This window comes from Lithobates pipiens, unplaced genomic scaffold (assembly GCF_037356315.1).
Source record: "Lithobates pipiens isolate NorthernLeopardFrog02 unplaced genomic scaffold, aLitPip1_a1.2 Scaffold_8, whole genome shotgun sequence".
Lineage (NCBI taxonomy): Eukaryota > Metazoa > Chordata > Amphibia > Anura > Ranidae > Lithobates > Lithobates pipiens.
The window spans coordinates 506,955,354-506,974,276 of NW_027507903.1; the positions used below are offsets into that span (position 1 = coordinate 506,955,354).

At 42.1% G+C, this 18,923-nt stretch overlaps 1 protein-coding gene across 5 annotated transcripts in view; it reads left to right on the forward strand.

Annotated features, from left to right (window-relative positions):
- The window catches only part of FGD4 (FYVE, RhoGEF and PH domain containing 4), a 279,090-nt gene that overhangs the window by 188,187 nt on the left and 71,980 nt on the right, over positions 1 to 18,923 (forward strand). The gene's annotated exons all lie outside the window — the stretch shown is intronic.

Consider the following 18,923-nt stretch of genomic DNA (forward strand, 5'->3'; position numbering starts at 1 on the left):
GGCGAGCCGTGTCGCCTCGCCTCGCGCCGCAGTGTGAACCGGCCCTAAAGCTGAGTATTGCCAGAAGTATCTGGTGTATGTAGTTATTTTTGAGAATGACATATAAGGTATCTGGTATAGAATGTTAAGGAAGGTCCAGAATAGACCAGTGGAACAATACATAATTGTTTATATCCTGTTAACTTAGTTTAATGTAGTCTCAGTCATATTAATTCCTATTAGTATATAGTTACTTAATGTAGGTAAAGTTGGTAATGTGTTCATATTAGTAGATGTTTGGTTATATGACATTACATGATCGGCACATTACTACAAGTATAGAGTTGTACGTGTGGGCTTGTCAATCAAGCTCCATATGAATCTCCGAGTTAGTATCTCCTTTTGTATAGCATATTATTAGTATGATTATACACAATTTATATAACGCCAACAGTTTATGCAGCGCTTTACAATGTATAGGGGGGAGGGGGACAACACAATTACAGTACAGTTCAATACAAAAGGTACAGGAGGGCCCTGCTCGTAGAGCTTACGTTCTAAAGGGAGGGGGTGGTGGTACAAAAGGTAATAGCTGCAGAGAATGATTTGATGGGGGTGGCATATTGCTTAAGTTAGCAGAAATGAATGTGTGCCATACAAGGTTCTACATTTTTGTGACGATCACATGTAACATATAAAGCCAACGCTTCGATATTGAAGGTCAGATGGACACGCACGCGCCCACTAGGAGAGTTGGCACACACATTCAAACGAAGACACTTTGACAAGTTGGAACAGCTGAATTCTCCCAGAAGTCTAAAGAACATAGTTTCCTGCTTCTTTTTGCTTACACTAGACAGCATGGAGACAAAAGGCACCAGCCATGAAGCACACATGCTTTTATAAGCTCATTACAGCTTTATAACTATTCTATTTCATATGTTTTTACCTACACTTGGCATCATAAATGTAAAAAAGTATAATAGTTCAGCTAAGTGTGTGACAATAAACTCACACTTTGTTTTAAGTCAGTCTGGCTATCAATGCTATTCATCCAGAAACGCCCTTGAGATACAAGAATATTAGATTATATTTTTATTCTTCACCCTCCACAGCACTTCAGTGAAGGTGGAGGAGCAGAGCAGGAGTGATGCTGCCTGACCGGCAGCATCGCTCTGCTCGGGGAGGAGTGAGAACCGAGCCATCGGTGGTGTTCGGTGGCTTGGTTCTCAGTGCAGAGAAGGCGGGGGACAGATGCAGTATTGTTCTGATGCTGCATTCATGATGCAACCACGAGTTCCCTGTTGGTGTTAACAGGGGAGTCCCTCTCACCTAGCCATTGTATTCTCTGGACGGGGGAAACTGTCTCTGCTGGGAGAAGACAGTGGTTATTGCTAGCGGCTATATCAACTGGTAGCAATAATCACATGTAAAATCCAGCAGGCTGGTTGTACCCAAGTTGATCGCTCAAGTTGGTACATTGAGCCTGCCCATACATGGCTTAAATCAAACTGTCTATGGCTGGCCTATATGTCTCAGGGTTTTAATCTACTTTATGTAGTTCAGAAACATATACCCCTATCACCAGCCATCAAAAACATAGTTAGTGGCCGTTCCTTAGAGGCCTTTATTTTTTATTTTTTAAAGCTCATCAGCTTTCAGTAAAAAGGCAGTAAATCTTCTTCCCACTTTTCATGGCCCAGAGAAAGGGAAGTTTTAGAGGGCTTTCATGCCAAAAGCACAAGCATGACATTGGACTGAGTGCTTGTAAATATGACTCTTTTTGCAAGGAATGTTTGATTTCAAGTCAACCATGGTCAACCTCTGTAATTTAGACTTATTCTTCAGCATTATGAGGGGAATTATATTTAACCTTTTAAGCTCCAGGGCCATTTCTACCACTCTGGTAGCATCCTATTAACTTATCTTTGAAGTAATCGATTTACATTATGATTTTTTTTGGGGGAAGGGGCAAGCTTTCCAATTGCTACTATCACTCTATCCAATCAAGAGTCAAGAATCCCAGGCAGAGAGGTACAGTGCGTCTCTGCCGAGGGAGTGAACGGACTTGGGTGAGTAAAACGGGGGGAATAGGGGGCCGGTCAGTTTCAGAAGTTTTTTCATCTTAATACATAGGATGCATCAAGGTGAAAAAAACATTAGGGTTTACAGCCCCTTTAAGGTAATGAAACTGGTACAAAGTGTTTTTGATAGTATTGTCCAGCATCAGGTTTCTATATATCACATATGTCAAACACAAGGCCCACAAACTGAATCTGGCCCACCAGGCATTGTCATGCGGCCCTCACACCCAGTTTTGCAGCTAAAACTCCTAGATTTTTAGGGCACTCCTGAACTTTGCACACTGTACATAGCGCATTCCTGAACTCGGCACTCTGTACATACTGTACTCCCAAACGCTGCATTCTGTATGTAACACACTGTTGAACTCTGTGAGTTTCTGAACTCTGCACTCTGCACTCTGTACGTAGTGCATTCCTAAACTCTGAACTCTGTATGTAACACACTCCTGAACCCTGCACGCTGTACACAGTGTACTCCAGATACAACCGGCCCTTTGAGGGCAACCACACTGGTGCTGCAATGAAATTTAATTTGACACCCCTGCTTTACATCAAATGAGAATGAAATATAAAGAAACTGTGAATATTTGATAGCTCAAAAGGTAAGATCTCAAAGTATGTAGTAGACCTTGAGGGTCATAAAGAGTAAAGGTCTAGCCCTACCTATAGGTCAAGCAAGACTACAGTCCATTCCAGCTGGGAGAGAATGCGTGAACCTAGAGCAACACACAGCTGAATGTTTTTGCATCATATCAGTTTGGCCTTCACTTTTTCAAGTAACATTGTTTGCATAATCCAAGATTTCGTTTTGACAATGGAGAGAGTAGGAGTTTTCCACGCTCTGGCAATTGTCTGTTTAGCAGCAGTAAGAACATGGAGAAAAAAAATTAAATTTTTATAGGATGATTTTGAATTACATTTGTCAAGTCAAATATACTGTTGAAAACATTGGTACAAAAATCTAGTAGTGCATGGCCAGTTTAATTAGGACTAGTTAAAGGTACAGTAACAAAGAATTCATAAGTGGGAAAATATGTTTAACAAGTTTGCTGTAGATTGACAGGTGCATGCAACAAAAATGTGGCTTTTTTTAAGCTTTTGGGACTAATTTACACTAGTGCATTGTGTTAATTTACACAAGGGTCTTTGTTTTTGCAATGGGATTGTAATTTTTAAATCTGGCTAAATAAAGTCGTACTTGTAAAACCCTATAGGATAAGGGACCGGTCATACTCATAAATCCATCTGTTCTTGATGTCCATGCAGAGAAAAATGTGCAAAGCACCCTTACCCACAGCATTCAATTGACAATTGGCTTTCATTTAGGGCTGCAACTAATGATTATTTTCATAATCGATTTAGTTGGCCGATTATTGTTTTGATTAATCAGTTAATAACCTTAATAAAAAGTGTGGTGTATAATTTAGTTAATATGTAAAGTTTAAAAAAAAGGCAATTTATTCTTAAATATCTATATGCAGTGGTAAATATAACCAACTATATGGTTGGGGTGCAAAATATCTAATCCACTCTGAGAATAACAGACAGAAGAGATATACTGTATATACTATTAATGGGTGAATCTGGTAAATATCATCAGACTCGGCGATCAAATTTTTTTTTTTTATCTAAAAAAACAAGCAAACAAGGCCTTCCTTCAAAAAAAATTTCATTTTAAGAGCGTTCGTTCGATTTTCTTATCGTTAGTGGGGTCAAATCGACGTTCAATTTTCAACCACAGTGATGGGGGAAAATGTGGAAATAGTAGAAAACTTCTCGGTCGAAGGAATTTTTAGACAGTGTATGTGGTTTTCGTTCAGAAATTACATACGTTTTTTTAAAAACAAGTGAAAATTTCAAACAACATTCTCTCATTCAGCGAACGAACAAAGATTTTTCGTCTGAAAATTGATCTGCGTGGCCAGCTCAGTACACACCTATGCAGTTTGCTTTTGATCTGTTTCTGCAGTGCTTTTTGCTGTGTGCGTTTTTATTTTTGCGCACGTGATTTGGCTGCGATTTGCGGTTTTGCTTTTTTTTATTTATTTTTTTTTTTTTTGCCAATTTGTTGTTGAGCAGGTTAAAAAACACAAATTTTTCTGCACCTTCTCCATTGAAGTCTATTGAACCAAAAAAGCACTGTTTTGCTTTAAAAAAAAAAAAATAAAAAAAGAGAGAAAAAAAGTCCCTGACCTTTTCCAAATATGCAGAGGCTGAAAAAAGCCTTGATGTGAACATGTCCCATAGGAAACCATGTAAATGAACTGTAGTGCGTTTCTGCACAAAGCACCAAAAAACACATAGATGTGAACCAGGTCACATTTTATTACACGTTTAGTAACATAATGGGGTTAAAAAAATAAAAAATCTGCTTTTATAGTACAATAAAAGCAGATAATCACTACTGTAATGGGTTCTTTTTTTACTGTAGACCTGTGTAATATTTACAGTACCGATTATTTGCTCTTTTTGTACTATAAAGGGCTCGTTTTCGTTTTTTTAACCCCATTATGTTACTGGCCGATCGATTCTGAAAATAGTAATCGATTAATTTCGTAATCGTTTAGTTGCCGATTAATTGATTAGTTGTTTCAGTCCTACTTTCGTTAACTATTTGCCACCCGTAGGGCGACCATGGATGTCCTTTGGTTGCAGTAGTTATAATGGGATGTAAGTGCAGGCATGATCCCTGTATGAAAATTTGCAGCCGGGAATTCCCTTTGGTAGCAGAAGTGATTTGATTGGCTAAATAGCCACTTGATCACTTCTGCGGGTGGCGGTCTTTCCCGGGCTCTAGCATCTGATTGCGGAGCCCAGGAGCGATGGGGCATCGGCTGCACAGAACAGAGAGAGAAACTAACATTGTTCCTCCCTCTTTGTGACCCTGAACACCAGGAGTGACAAGTATGTCGTCGGGTCCGGTCCTGCCCATCCCTACAAGTAAACGGTGATCGCACCACACATGTTTGGGGGTTCCAAGTAATTTTCTAGGGAAAAAAGTGCATTTTTACAAGTAGGAGCGAAATGATTTTTGCATCCTGTATAATAAATTCACACGTTGATATCTCTTAGGAGTGCATCATGAAATCACACATACATCTTGTAAATCAAAAAAAACGTTTTGTCATTTATTCCTCCAGAGGAACAAGTTTGCATAATGCTGCCGTCTTCCCTTCATAATACAGAAGTAAATCTGAAATGTTTGCAGTAAAGTACAAATATAACTTTCCCACGCTAGAATTAGGATTGTCTGGGGAATGGGCTGAAAAGGTTTTTAAATTTTAGCTCTGGATAAATTTAGTTTCTGTAGAAAGTTTATTGTTGCAATGATAAAAATGTTTGGTATTTTATGGAAATCAGTTGCTGCAAGTTCAGGAGTGAAAGAAACCATTGTGATATAGTGTTGTGGCGTGTTTGTATTTTTATTTTTTTATTCAACTGGATTTTATTGTCGTGGTGTGCCATAATCTTGCCCCAGCTGTGATTTTCCTGTCCTTGGATAATTTGCTGTAAATTATTATTGCAATGTTTTTTGCATATATTGCATTTATAAAACTCTGGGGAATTGCACACACTGATGGATTCAGTAATTTTTGATGGCAACACTAACCAAATGTATAACTTAGTGAGACGTCAGGCTAGGTTCACACTGATTTTGATCCGACTTTCAGATTATGTAGTACTACTTTGATGCAAGGATGATGAGGTTTTCCAAAATCGCTCCATACTGAGTCGTATTTGCGTGAACGAACACCATTGAAAACAATGCGATTTCCCTTGTCATGCGATTCTATTCAACTTTCATATCTGAAATCACACTAGTGTGAACCTTTAATGTTTTATGTATTTATTGATGAACACTCATTGACTGTGTCGTGAAACTTTTCATAGATTTTTTTTGTTGCCCTTTTCTGTTTTACCATGGAGGGACGCTTTTCATTTCAATCATTTTTAGGTTTTGGGGATTCTCTGACACTAAAATGTAGAACTACAGCTCATGGTATATTTGCGTGTTCATCAAGTTGTAAGGGGGGGGGGGAGATTGGGTTGGGACATTTGCTGCCTAGGCTGGTAGCTAATAAGGTTGGCCATTAGAGATGGACTCGGACGTGTTTGAAATCCCACATGCCTGATCCCGCCAGAAAGCCGACACTGCACTTGTCTCACTGCCTGTGATTAGCCAAGTGCAGTGTCGGCTTCCTGGTGGGATCGGGCATGTGGGATTTTGAACACGCCCAATCTCTACTGGCCATAGACTCCTTTTTTTTTTTTTTTTTTTTTTTTGTTATTGTTTTTTTTCAATTGGCGTACAGACTGATCAGAAAAAAAATTAAATTCCCATCCACACATGCAAGTAGGATGGAGGGATCCTCCCTGCTGTGCCATTTGTATTCTGAAAGTGTCAGAATTCGCTAGTCAGTGGCTGTAGCTCACTGATCAACAAAAGATTTCTAGCAGTCAACATAAGTTGATTGTGAATAGCCATAGCTTGATTGGCGTTTAGCTGGTCTCTACTCAACCGGCCAAATTTTGATGCATCTATGGGCAGCTTAAGCTACATTGAGCTGGTGGGCCTGGCTTGGGCTACTTCCTCTTTTAGACAGATCACACCAGGACCCAAGAATAAGGATATAAGAATAGGGTATGCAGCACCCAGGGCAGAACATTTTTACACCTTTTTCATCCTTACAACATTCCAGTAATAATCCTAAAATGCAACAAATAATAATGAAAAGAAAAGTAGACAGTAAATATTGTACCGTGCCTTTTTGCTTTTCTGGTCAGTGGAGAATTACCCCATTTTATTTGTGGTTTTCAGTGGAATAGAGCTTCACTTACAGTGAAGGTCAGTGGAAAAATACTTATTAACATTGGTGTAAAAGTGCCCTCTGCAAGGAAAATTGGAGAAAACCTTCCTTTACATTGATTGGCATGAAAAGTGCCCCCCTTACAATGTTGGCCAGTAGAAAGAATGAATTGATGCTTTTGTAATGGTTAGATTAGTGTCCACTGCCAAGTGTCTTCAGTACCAAAACTATGCAGGAACTGTCAGATGGGAAAGCAATCACACCACTGAATAAGGAAACCCTAGAGATTTCTAAAGGAACCCCCAGGATTCGAAAAAAACCCTGGTTAAGGTCAGCTGTGTTTTATAGATTGTAGAAAGTTCTGATCAGGTTGCTTGATGAAGGAGCGTGGCTGTCATACGATCTCAGCCTGTACGCTCACAAAACCGGTCACACACACCTCATGACGTCCTCTCTCTCCACCTGCGCTTCAGACCTTGTTCCGCTTTGAACTGCGCTCCACAGCCGGCGTCTGTGCTACTTCGTGGCCGTTAGCGGCTACAGCGCCTCAGCTTCACGCACTGATGCATCAGATGACCACATCCATGCTCGGCTTTTAACCCTTTCATGACTAAGCCTATTTTTGGAATTTGGTGTTTACAGGTTAAAATCCATATTTTTTGCAAGAAAATTACTTGGAACCCCCAAACATTATATATATTTTTTTAGCAGAGACTCTAGAGAATAAAACGGCGATTGTTGCAATATTTTATGTCACACGGTATTTGCGCAGTGGTGTTTTAAACGCAAGTTTTTGGGAAAAGGGACACTTTCATGAATAAAAAAAAAAAAAACAGTAAAATTAGCCCAATTTTTTTGCGTAATGTGAAAGATAATGTTACACCGAGTAAATAGATACCAAACATGTCACACTTTATAATTGCGCGCACTTGTAGATTGATGACAAAGTACGGTACCTAAAAATCTCAATAGGCGACGCTTAAATTTTTTTTACGGTTACCAGGTTAGCGTTACAGAGGAGGTCTAGTGCTAGCATTATTGCTCTCGCTCTGACGATCGCGGCGATACCTCACATGTGTAATTTGAACACCGTTTACATACGCGGGCGCGACTTCCGTATGCGTTTTCTTTGCTTCGCGGGGACAGCGGGCGCTTTAAAAAATGTTTTTATTTTTTTATTTATTTTAAAATGACTAAATTGTTTAAAAAAAAAAAAAAATTGATCACTTTTATTGCTGTCGCAAGGAATGTAAACATCCCTTGTGACAGTAATAGGTGGTGACAGGCCCTCCTTTACACTTCAATGTATTCAGATCGCCGAAAACGGCGACTCTGAATACCGGATATTTTTTTAAAACCGGCGCCATTGGCAGCCGAGTAAACGGGAAGTGACGTCATGACGTCGCTTCCGTGTTTACGATGAGACTGGAACGAAGCCGATTACGGCTTCGTTCCAGTTCCTCCGCAACAGCCGGAGGCGTCGGATCTCTGATTTAAATGCTTTCTTTTGTTCTACTGGATGACAGCTTTTAGATTTATAATCATACGGATTCTAACATAATATGGACTCTCATTCATATAATTGGATTCTTGGTTTCAATTGGTGAGAGACTGGTGGACATTGGGAAAAATCTTTGACCCTGTTTTGGCGCATTTACTTGTGTATTGTGCTTTCCCTGGTTACAGGGAGGCCAAACTAAATTTAGCAAAAACACTAAACGTGGTAGCTCTAAGGGCGCTCCACACATACTTTTATTTTAAAACAATGTTGTCCACTCTCCTTGTTCCCGTGCCTCCAGCAAGGGCTTCCTCTGTGTGTTATGGCAGGCTCCTTCCAGCACCCAAGCCCTGGCCCAAGGTCACCCTCCACCCCCAGACTAGGGGGCACCCTTGAGGACCACGACAGCCTCCTCAGCACTCCATCTCCATCTTCCATCCGACTGCCCTTGCTGGCATGACTCATGCCTATTTATGAGGTGGCCTGCCCCCTGCCAGCCTTTTACTGGGGATTGGCTAAGGCCCTTATAAATATACCTAGGATAAGTCCTCTAGCCCTGAGCCACTGAACCCTGGCCCAGATTCACAGTTTAGGGTTAGCCCTAAGCTAAAAGAAAAATTTCTACACTAACACCTTGCACTAGAGGGAGCTACATCTATATTAATAAAAAAAAAAAGAAAGACCTCTGCAGAGACCGCTGCTTCCAAACCAATCAAGCATGCTTCTCTGCAGCATACTATCAGGCTTTTCTACTCAGGTTGTGGCTGGTTTCTAAAGAAGCCCAACTGTAAAGGCATCTTCTGTTTTTTGATGCACCTAGAATGTATTTAGCTGATTAAAAATGAACGAAAAAAATATGGGGATTATGTCTGTATGCAATAAATTAATTTGAGTGTATGTCTTAATATAAATTTAATAAAATCTAGCACAATTATGTGACAACTGCCATAATTTTTCTCTACAGGATCATTACTTTCAGAAAATATATAATAATTTGGGAATTTTTAGTAATTTTCAGACCTAAAATATGCTGTAATGTGTGCAGCAAAAGGGTTAAAACTTTTATAAAAAGGGAAGAATAAGAAAATGGGGAACCTTTGAGAATGTGAAAGAGACCTTCATCTGAAAGTGAGGTGAGCAGTTCTTGTTGAGTGTGAATACTACCGCTTTTCTCACTTAAAACCTTTTCTGTGTGCGATTTCAGATTGTGTGTAAAGGACAGAGCATTAATCTGTGTGTGTGTGTGTGTGCATATACAGTGCATCTGGAAAGTATTCAAAGCACTTCACTTTTTCAACCTTTTTCAATGACAACCTGAAAGGTGTTTGAGATCTTTTATTAATTTTTTTTTTTTTTTTTTTAAATCACATGTACATAAGTATTCACAGCTTCTGCCATGCCACTCAAAATTGAGCTCAGGTGCATCACGTTTCAACTGATCATCGTGAAGAGAGCCCACCTGTGGTAAATTCAGTTTACTGGTCATGATTTGGAAAGGCACACATCTGTCTATGTAACGTCCCACAGTTAACAGTGCATGTCAGCGCACAAACCAAGCCATAAAGACCCCTTTTCACACCGTGCCGCTCCAGGCATCAGCAGTAAAGCGACAATATTTTTAGTGCCGCTTTACCATCATTTTAGCTGCGCTATTCCACTAGCGGACAAAAAGGGGTTAAATCCACCAGAGCAGCGTTTTGCCAGTGGGTTTGCAGTGCTGCCCCATTGCTTTCAATGGGGAGCAGCGATGAGCTGCTGGCAGGACTTTTTCTGATGCCCTGCCAGCGCACCGCTCCAGTGTGAAAGCCCTCAGGCTTTCACACTGGAGTGAATGGAGCTGATTTTTTCAGGCACTATGCAGACACCATCTTTAGCGCTGTAGTGCCAGAAAAATGTGTGAAAGGGGTCTAAGTCCAAGGAATTATCTGTAGACCTCCAAGACAGGATTGTATTGAGGCACAGATCTGGGGAAGGGGACAGAAACATATCTGCAGCATTGAAGGTCCCAATGAGTACAGTGGCTTCCATCATCTGTAAATATTTTGTAACCACCAGGATTCCTGCTAGAGTGGGCCGCCCGGCCAAACTGAACGATCGAGGGAGAAAGGGCCTTAGTCAGGGTGGTGACCAAGAACCTGATGGTCATTCTGATAGAGCGCCAGCATTTCTCTGTGGAGAGAGGAGAACCTTTCAGAAGAACAACTATCTCTGCAGCACTTCAACAATCCACGTGGTATGGTATAGTGGCCAGATGGAAGCCACTCCTCAGTAAAAGACACATGACCTGGAGTTTGCCAAAAGACACCTGGAGGACTCTGGCCATGAGAAAACAAAATTCTCTGGTCTGATGAAACAAAGATTAAACTCTTTGGCCTGATTGGCGAACGTCATATCTGGAGGAAACCAAGCACTGTGCGTCACCTGGCCAGTACCATATATCCCTGTAGTGAAACATGATGGTGGTAGCATAATGCTTTCAGGGGCGGATCCAGGGGGGGGGCAACGGGTCAATTGCCCCCTCCGAGAATACCGCCAGCTGATGACAGCACGGCCGGTTCCGCGGGTCCAATCGCGGCCGGTTCCGCGGGTACCCGCGGGCCGGTTCCGTGAGTCCAATCGCGGCTGGTTCCGCGGGTACCCGCGGCCGGTTCCGCGGGTCCAATCGCGGCCGGTTCCGCGGGTACCCGCGGGCCGGTTCCGCGGGTCCAATCGCGGCCGGTTCCGCGGGTACCCGCGGCCGGTTCCGCGGGTCCAATCGCGGTCGGTTCCGCGGGTACCCGCGCTGAGTGGACGGGTGAGGGGGGGGGGCAGCTGGTCGGCTTAGGAGGGCTGCTGGCCAATCAGGAAGCCAGCAGGCAGGGGAGCAGGGAGATGACATCATCTCTCACTGCCCTGCATCCCTCCAGTCCTGCCCTCACTGTGTAGGAAGCTGTGTGCAGCAGAGAGATTGCATCATCTCTCTGCTGCCTATCTTCACTCTGGGACCCAACAAAAGACCACCAGTAGGTGACAATCCGCAATGTGTGGCAGGCTACGTGGCAAGTGGCAATCCGCAATGTGTGGCAGACTACGTGGCAAGTGGCAATCCACAATGTGTGGCAGGTGACGTGGCAAGTGACAATCCGCAATGTGTGGCAGGCTACGTGGCAAGTGGCAATCCGCAATGTGTGGCAGGTGACGTGGCAAGTGACAATCCGCAATGTGTGGCAGGTGACGCGGCAAGTGACAATCCGCAATGTGTGGCAGGTGACGTGGCAAGTAACAATCCGCAATGTGTGGCAGACTACGTGGCAAGTGGCAATCCACAATGTGTGGCAGACTACGTGGCAAGTGGCAATCCACAATGTGTGGCAGGTGACGTGGCAAGTGACAATCCGCAATGTGTGGCAGGTGACGTGGCAAGTGACAATCCGCAATGTGTGGCAGGCTACGTGGCAAGTGACAATCCGCAATGTGTGGCAGGTGACGTGGCAAGTAACAATCCGCAATGTGTGGCAGACTACGTGGCAAGTGGCAATCCACAATGTGTGGCAGACTACGTGGCAAGTGGCAATCCACAATGTGTGGCAGGTGACGTGGCAAGTGACAATCCGCAATGTGTGGCAGGTGACGTGGCAAGTGACAATCCGCAATGTGTGGCAGGCTACGTGGCAAGTGACAATCCGCAATGTGTGGCAGGTGACGTGGCAAGTGACAATCCGCAATGTGTGGCAGGCTACGTGGCAAGTGGCAATCCGCAATGTGTGGCAGACTACGTGGCAAGTGACAATCCCCAATGTGTGGCAGGTGACGTGGCAAGTGGCAATCCGCAATGTGTGGCAGGCTACGTGGCAATCCGCATCTGGTGGCAGGCGACGTGGCAAGTGACAATCCGCAATGTGTGGCAGGTGACGTGGCAAGTCACAATCCGCAATGTGTGGCAGGTGACGTGGCAAGTGGCAATCTGCAATGTGTGGCAGGCTACGTGGCAAGTGACAATCCGCAATGTGTGGCAGGTGACGTGGCAAGTAACAATCCGCATTTGGTGACAAGTGACAATCCACATTTGGTGGCAGGCGACATGGCAAGTGACATCCTCAGGGCTCCCACTGATTCTGCAATATGGTGAGTTGAACCATTTAATTTTATATTACAATGTATTAATAGAAATAATGCGCTTCAATCATCCTGACACCATAACAACCATGGTGCCGTAATGATTGAAGCGCCAATACCAGCCATTTCCCATATAAATTGCCCTTTCAAAAAACATATTTTATAGCAGTGCCCCTCCCGAGATTAGACTCTGGATCCGCCCCTGAATGCTTTAGGGATGTTTTTCAGCAGAAAGAACTTGGAGACTATTTACATTTGAGGGAAAGATGAATGCGGACATCCTTGATGAAAACCCACTCCAGAGCACACCGGACCTCAGACTGGGGTGAAGGCTCATTTTCCAACAGGACAACTACTCTAAGCACACAACCAAGATGACAACGGAGTGGCTACGGGACAACTCTGTGAAGGTCCTTGCGTGGCTCAGGCTTGAACCCGGTTTGAACACCTCTGGATAGATCTGAAAATGGCTGTGCACAGACGCTCCCCATCCAACCTGATGGAGCTTGAGAGGTCCTGCAAAGAAGAATGGGAGAAGCTGCCCTACAAATAGGTGTGCCAAGCTTGTAGTATCATACTACTAAAGACTTGAGGGTGTATTTGGTGCCAAAGGTGCTTCAACAAAGTATTGAGAAAAACTGAATACTTGTCTACATTTTTTTTTTTTTTATAAATTTTGCAAAGATTTCAAACAAGCTGCTTTCACATTGTCATTATGGGGTATTGTTTGTAGATTTTTTAGGAAATAATGAATTGAATCCATTTTGGAATAAGGCTATAACATAACAAAATGTGGAAAAAGTGAAGCGATGTGAATACTTTCCGGATGCACTGTAGACATATCTGAAATTTGGGTCAGATTAGGTTTGCTTCAAGTGAATCGTTTAAAAAAAAAATCCTATGAAAATAGTTTTCTGGCGCCTCACTGCAAGCCACTGCAAAGGTGGTCCGATAAAGACTGTATGTAAAGTCAAATAGCATTAATGCTTTAATAATGAAGTCCAGGTATAGTATATTTTTTACATAGTTACATTGGTCCAGCTCCAACAGTGCTTGTTTTGCATTCGCACCAGATGCTGACGCAAAAGCAGCACTGTTGGAGGTTTCATACAAAATGAACACGCATTTGCGTAGGCCGACGCTTCCAATGTGGTCCATCATACTGCAACCTCAATTCCTGGTACCAACAACATGGAGGTCCTGTACATTTGATTGGAATGGTCAAGGGAAAGGATAACAAGTGCTAAATGAATAAGGAACTGGCAGGATCACCAGGTAACTGCTATGGAGTAGCAAAGAATATTAAATGACAGAATAACAAGTATAGTTTTTAAATGTGATGACTATGCACAACTATTTTCAGTTTTGGCTGCAGATAACTTTAAGAAAAAAAAAAAAGGGACAGTTAATGTTAAGTAAACTCTTAAGTAGGGTTGTACCAAGCAGTAGAGTACAAATACTTTTTTTTTTCCCCAAGTACTCGCCAATGCCGCTACTTTTTATGTCATGTTACAGTGACACTAATATGCAGCATTGATGTGCACTGATGAGGTGTCAGTAGTTTATTTTTTTTAAATTTTTTTATTTAATTTTTTTATTATTTTTTTTTTACATTTGGGTGAGATTTGGTGAGAGATCAGGGGTCTAAATAGACCTGACATCTCCCCTTTGAGACCAGGAAAGGGACTGAGAACACAGATTCCCCAGTCCCTTTCACTGACAGTTTATTCGGAGGGAGCCAATAAATGACAGATTTACCGACTTCTTCCTCTGCTCTCCATCCTGACAGATCCAGGGAAACAGGGGGACCAGAGGAGGATCCGGGAGCTGGGGAGGACACGGGACAATCGGGGATGATCGGTGCTTGTATTTCCCGCACCACCACACCGATCATCTCTGAGGCTGCCCAACCCTCCCTGCTACACTGAGGACGCTGGGTGTACTGCCCTCCTGCCAGGTATCTGGTCAAGCATCAGAGCGTTTGCATGAGTACAAGTACTTGTGCAATTGCTTAGTATCGGCATCAATACTAGTATTGGTGCAATCCTACACTTAAGCCTAGTACCCACGGGCTGAATATGTCAGATGACATTCGGCCCTTGTGTACTGTAGCCAGTTCAACAGAAGCTGCCTGCTGAGAGCGCTGACTGGAGTGTTCTGGCAGAGGGGCCATCCCCATATGTGAACACAAAACTACAACGGGGAGATCACTGTACTAACATTGTATAGTTAGTACATCAGCTTCGACCTAAATGTTTTTTTTGGTTCAGCCTTGCTGAGTTGAACATGAAAATACTACTAGTGTGTACTAGGCTTTAGGGGCTGATTTAATAAAAGTGGAGAGTACAAAATATGGTGTAGTGCTGCATAGACACCAATCCGCTTCCATTTTTTTATTTTTTTGGTCAAAACTTGATTGAACAAGCTGAAACTAGAAGCGGATTGTCTACCATGCACTGCTGCACCAGATTTTGTAGTCTTCAGTTTTAGTAAATCAACTCCTTAGTTTTTACACGTGCTTTAACTGCGATTTCAACTGCATGCATGGGTTGCACACACACCCAAAAATTAGCAGTTGGTAATAAATCCGTATTTCAAACATTTTCTGAAGTTTGAGAAGTAGCAATTGTATCTTCCACTGGCCATGACTGTCATTTGCAGCCTTACAAATTCACTGTTTGAACATTATTTTGCAGGCTACTGTGTTCAATGTTGCAGTTTGTTTCGGTGTGATGTAGCACCAAAATACATCCTCTTTCTCATGGCCATATCTGTTTCTTGTAAATCATTCTTCACACGTCACTAATGTGATGGTAGCTCGGCGATTACTTCCTCAATACAGGTTGATTTTGAGTTGTCTTTTTTTTGCAATTTCTAGTCATTGCATTGAGCATAGTGCTAATTATTTATATTGTTAAACATTGCATGCCTTTGCGTTTTTTTTTTTTGTTTTCAAAATTTAGCTTTAGTTGCTTCCCTTAGGAGCTACCTGCAACTTATTGCGGAGCATTTGCACCAGTGTTGGTAACCTGACCAATATGTGCAGCACATTCTGGTAGTTCTTACTACTGCCACTGTAAGAATCTTTGTCGGCAACAAATTCTAAAAGAATTACCACAAAAGAATGACCACAGTTCCAGGCATCAACTCGGTACTTTTTTTTTTTTTTTTTTTTTTTAGCGCCAACGGTCAGCTCTCTTGTAATAGCAAACGGAGCAGCTAACTAGCCACTCGATTAGGATTACAAGCAGTGGGAGGGGACACTCAGGGACCCGAGCTGCCAGCCAGCATGTCTATTGGCTAGTTGGACACCCAAACAAGCCGGGGTGTGCTTTGATATGGTCTCCGCTATGGTAACCCAGAAACGATGATGTGACGTCACTTCTGGTTTACCTGGATGTCTTGGTGCCATTTTCAACAAATGACAAAAGTATTCAAAAATATTGATCTTGGGTACACAGGAGGGATTTGGGGTCTTATTGACCCCAGATCCTTCCATAAAGAGTACCTGTCACATGCCTATTGCTGTCACAAGGATGTTTACAATCTTCCTTTTTTTTTAAAAGGATGTTTACATTCCTTGTGACAGCAATAAAAGTGATAAAAAAAATGAAAACAGTGTAAAAAAAAAAATGTAAGTGCCCCTTTGCATGCAAAGATGAATGTATGCGTCAGTCCCACACGCGTGCAGAGAGCGATCTTCTGAGAGGTATCACTGCGAATGTCAGATCATGGGCAGTAATTCTAGCTTGTAAAGGCTTTTACAGAATTACCTATGGATAGTAAAATGAGTTTGTCGCCGCTGCACAGGTGTGTGCAATTTTAAAGCGTGGCATGTTTTGGTATCTATTTACTCGGGGTAGCATAATCTTTTAGATCTTATTCATTGTGTTATTTATTGTGTTTTCTTGCATTCAAATTTTAAAGTGTTTCCTTCCTTCAACAATTTGCATTTGAAAAACCGCTGCGCAAATACCACGTGACATAAAAAATTGCAAAACCAATCAATATATTCTCTAGGGCCTCTAGGGGGATCTAAGTAATTTCCTAGCAAAAAGTGCCAGAAAAAGCCTGGTCCTGTGGTTAAGACCTGCTCTGACCTGCCATACAGAGGAATGCCCATACCTAGAACTGGCTATACCTGTGCTGGGAAACTGTCATGTATGCTACACCCCCTGCCTCCTTTTAGTTGTCGGCTGGGAGATTTCCCAGCTGAAAGATAAATGTAAGCAAAAGGACCAGGGATACAGATGATGCCATTGCCCTATTTGAGTAGGTGGACTCCAAAACCATGATTGGACTAAACAGTGGCTATGGATCCATGCCTGTGTGTTGACTGGGGCACAGGTACTTAGACTTTGAATTCTGAACAGAATTCTAAGGGGTGCAGACAACGCTCATTATAAATTCCCCAGATATTGTTTAGAAGCCTTTGGATTTCTGTGACAGCCAGATAACTAGCATTTAAAAAAAAAAAAAAAAACAAGATTCAGCACTGTCAGCCTATGGGCTGTATTCAGAGTAGGTTGTCCTAAGCACACCTAAAATATGACCTATTGTAAAGTTTTGTCTATTATGTTGTGTAATTTTTTTTAATTAAAAATGAATTCTAGAGTTTGCTACTAGAAGCCGTGTTGTATGCAGTACTACCTTAGGTGTGAAGACCAAGATTGAACAAGGTAGTGGCATCGCAGTCTCCATTTTATGCAGTCAGAGAATGCTTTCGTTCATAGAGAAAAATACAAGGCATTCTGTAAATGTACCCATGCCAAGCTAATGATCTTCTGTGTTCATTATGCAGTCAGGACACCTGTGGAAATCGCTGTAGTAGCGCTGACTACAACATAGATTCTTCCCTTCAACAGGGATCTCATATGTATCATCTCCTATGTATGGCATATGCTATATTCAAAATACTAACCACAACATACAAAGCCATTCACAACTCTGCCCCGAGCTACATCACCAATCTTGTCTCCAAATATCACCCAAATCGTCCACGACGTTCTTCTCAAGACCTCCTACTCTCAAACTCTCTAGTCTCCTCCTCCCATGCTCGTCTCCAATCCTCTGGAACTCGCTACCTCCACTGGTCTGGCTATCCCCTACTCTTGCTACCTTCAGGCGATCCCTGAAAACTCATCTATTCAGGGAAGCCTATCACGTCTCAAACTAATCTCCTACCACTTCCATCAGCTCATTCCCCACAGTTTTATAACCCTTTGTACCACCTGCCCCACCCTATTAGATTGTAAGCTCTTCTGAGCCAGGCCCTCTTAATCCTCTTGTATTTTATTGTATTGTAACTGTATTGTCTCCTCTTTAGATTGTAAAGCACTGCGTAAATTCCTGGCGCTATATAAATCCTGAATAATAATAATAATAATAATTCAGCATTAATTTAGTTTCAAATTAAAACAACAAAAAAGTTATACAGTACCAATTGTAAATTTTTGAGGCTTGGTGCTGACTCCTCTAACCCTGGTACCATAGGCACTGGTCGACAAGTGCTAATATAGCAATTATTATCAATCTCTACAGGTTTCCTTAGAGCAGGTCTGTAATTGTGCCTCAACCAATGGGTCTCTTATCCACATGCTTTGGCGCTGCCCCAAACTTCATCGCTATTGGGAGAAGGTGTTAACAACTTTAAATTCCCCAGGTTCAATGAGGGTGACAATAGATCCTAAATTTGCACTTTTGGGAATTGTCCCAGAAGTAGTACTTCCAGTTTATATGCACATTATGTGGACAAGATCCTTATATTTAGCACGCAAACTCGTATTACAAAAATGTATATCCCCTACACCCCCAACGTATAAACAATGGTGTGAGATTCCTAACTTTACATTACGGAGGGAAAAATTAACGTGCAAACCTAGTCCCAGAAAGTGAAAAAAAAAAATATGGTCCTGATGGGTGGACTCGCTTTTTGATGTCCCCTCTAGTGAAAACAATTAAGATACGTATGACTGTTCTCTGGCGACAGCCGCAGCAGGTGTAGTGGCTTAAAGTGGGCCGGATAGGAGAGACTACTGGACAAAGTCCCAGGGATGCAGTTTTGTACCTAAAGTGAAAAACCTAATTTTCTGTTTGAGTAGGCCACTATGTAAATGCTAACTAGATTCTCTGAAGGTAATCTATGACCTGTGGGTCAGTTCTTATGTACGAATGTACTAGGATTTTCGCAATTATCCAGTCTGCGAAGTGCTAGATTTTGTTTTGTTTGTGTATTTTTTCTTCTGATATTCTTATGTTATTGTAGATTTGTCTTTGTACTGACAAAAAAAAGTTTAATAAAAAAATTACCTGATTTGAAAAAGAGGGTCTGAACTGCGCCAACATTTGACCAGTGCCTGACCCTTTCTTGATGTTCTCCTTACATGCTACAAAAGCAAGATCGTGATGTAGTATTACATATGGCATTCAAAACAACTTCAGATGCAATAAAACTAATTA